The sequence below is a fragment of the Macrobrachium nipponense genome, chromosome 9, assembly GCF_015104395.2.
Source record: "Macrobrachium nipponense isolate FS-2020 chromosome 9, ASM1510439v2, whole genome shotgun sequence".
NCBI classification, from domain to species: Eukaryota; Metazoa; Arthropoda; class Malacostraca; order Decapoda; family Palaemonidae; genus Macrobrachium; species Macrobrachium nipponense.
The window spans coordinates 18,154,961-18,157,737 of NC_061110.1; the positions used below are offsets into that span (position 1 = coordinate 18,154,961).

Here is a 2,777-nt window from a genome sequence, read left to right on the forward strand (position 1 = left end):
CTCTCTCTCTCTCTCTCTCTCTTAGTAACTGAATAATAATAATAATGATAATGGAGAAACAAATCCACAGTTATGTAAATGTACATATATTTAAGTTTAAAACAGAAAAGATAGCTTTCGGGAATCTGTACGGTTTCCCCTTATCAATCTCTAATGATAATAATAATAATAATAATAATAATAATAATAATTATAATAATATATTTTATTTCAGATGAAAGCCATATATATGAAATATGCAAAGTAGAGACAATACAAGGCACGTAATTTAGACACACAAGATAGAAAGATAATAGGAATCGGCTATATCCGACTTTTTCTAAAGTAATAGTAATAACAGTTTTCATAACAAAGGTAATGACAATATTAATAGGCATGGAAGATCATCACATAGTTGATGTATGTTTGGCCGATCTTTTGAAATAATAATTGTTTTACTTGTAAATAAGCCTATAAAAAAAGTCACGAAAAAATATTTAATGATTATATTTTAAATGTAACTGGCATCTCAAAATTTTATATTATTATTATTATTATTATTATTATTATTATTATTATTATTATTATTATTATTATTTTGACGTACTATGTAAAGTATATTTCATTGTCACTTTGTTCATTTCAGTGTAATTTGGACGACGAATAATGGAATTTATCGTACCATGTTTATTATATATATATATATATATATATATATATATATATATATATATATATATATATACAAATATACATATACATAGTGTGATTAGGAATTCAACATGATTGTAATCCACCGAAATAGCATCTAATGAGAGTCAATTAAATTAATGACCGCTTAAAAAAGGAAATCATTCCATCAACGCTTCTTTTGATCAGCAATTCATACGGAGCGGGTAAAAGCCAATTAAGTGATGAAGTTAGCTAGAATTCAAATGAGCTACTTGTTTAAATCAACTTTGGGTGCATATTGCAGAAAATACAGAAGGATTTATTTCATCTAATATACTGCAGCCATTCATATGAAACGGATAAAAGCTAATTCAGTGATAAAGATAGCTAGAATTCAAATGAGCTACCGTTTCAAAAATCTACTTTGGGTGTATATTGCAGAAAAATACAAAAGGATTTATTTTGTCTAAAATACTGAAGAATTTATCAAAATCGAAAATGCTAAAGGATTTATTACTTCTAAAATACTGAAGAGTTTATTACCTCCAAAATACTTGAGGATTTATTGCTTCTAAAATACTGAAGAATTTTTTTACCGCCAAAATACTGAAGGATTTCTTACTTCCAAAATAATGTAGGATTGATTACCTCCAAAATACTGGAGTGTGTTACATCCAAAATACTGAAAATTTTATATCCTCCAAAAATAAAATAAAAATTACACCCTCTAAATTACTGAAGAATTTATCTCCTCCAAGATACTGAAGAATATGTGACCTCTAAGATAATGTAAAAATTGTTACCTCCAAAATACTTCAGAATTTATTGCCTCCAAAACACTGAAGGATTTCTTAGTTCCAAAATAATGTAAAACTGATTACCTCTATAACACTGACAAAATTATCACCGCCAAACTATTTTGGAATTTGTTACCTTTAAAATAATGTAAAAGTTGTTACCTGCAAAATACTGAGGAATTTATTACCTCCAAAATACTGAAGAATTTATGAACCCCCCAAAATTTTAATTAAGAAATTATTACCTCCAAAATACTGAAGAATTTATTACCTCCAAAATACTGAGGAATTTATTACCTCCAAAATACTGAAGAATTTATTACCTCCAAAATACTGAAGAATTTATGTACCCCCAAAATTTTTCGTTAAGAAAATTATTAACTCCAAAATACTGTAGAATTTATTACCTCCAAAATACTGATGAATTATTTACCTCCAAAATACTGAAGAATTTATGTACCCCCAAAAATTTTAATTAAGAAATTATTACCTCCAAAATACTGAAGAATTTATTACCTCCAAAATACTGAAAAATTTATTACCTCCAAAATACTGAAGAATTTATTACCTCCAAAATACTGAAGAAATTATTACCTCCAAAATATGAAGACTTTATTACCTACAAAATACTGAAGAATTTAAATAGCCCCAAAATACTGATGGATTTATTACCTCAAAAATACTGAAGAATTTAAATAGCCCCCAAAATACGGATGAACTTATTACCTCCAAAATCTGAGAAATTTATCACCTTCAAAATACAGAAGAATTTATTACCTCCAAAATACTGATTAATTTATTACCTTCAAAATACTGAAGAATTTATTGCCTCCAAAATACTGGAGAATTTATTACCTCCAAAATGTCGTAACCGATGTAATCAAGATTTTACAGCCTTCGAAACCTTGTGACTGACGTCACCACAGAATACGAGTGGTTGAATGGTCTATAACATCAAAATCACCTTTGTAAAACTGAGTTGATTTTTTTTTTCTATAAATGACCAAAATCCGAACAACGCTCAATGCGGAGTTTCTTAGTCCACGTCTGACAAAACACTGAGCTTTGGATGAAGGCTGCAGTCCTAGCTAATGGTTTTGCCGAGTATAATGATAATAATGACGTAATTTTCCCTCTTCAGGAAAAATAACTTTATGCTTCATCACCGTCAAAGATTGCCTAGTCATACAGACAACTTTAACAATGTTGTTACTGTTAAAAAAAATCGCTGAGTAATCCTTCACGAATAAAAGTGAAAGTCATTGTTAAGATTCCCATGTGAAGAGGACACAAGACAACTCTTTCCTTTGCCTTGTATCATCTTGTTGT

The 2,777-nt window shown here is 28.5% G+C and overlaps 1 protein-coding gene across 2 annotated transcripts in view; it reads right to left on the bottom strand.

Moving 5' to 3' along the window:
• Positions 1-2,492, bottom strand: part of LOC135217940 (uncharacterized) — a 48,162-nt gene extending 45,670 nt beyond the window's left edge. Inside the window, exon 1 of one of the 2 annotated variants that reach the window (XM_064254043.1) lies at positions 2,304-2,492. The gene's annotated coding sequence lies outside the window, so the exon portion shown is untranslated. Of the gene's footprint in view, positions 1-2,251 lie in introns of both variants that reach the window. The other variant, XM_064254041.1, reaches the window with a different exon arrangement.
• Positions 2,493-2,777: the final 285 nt, after the last annotated feature.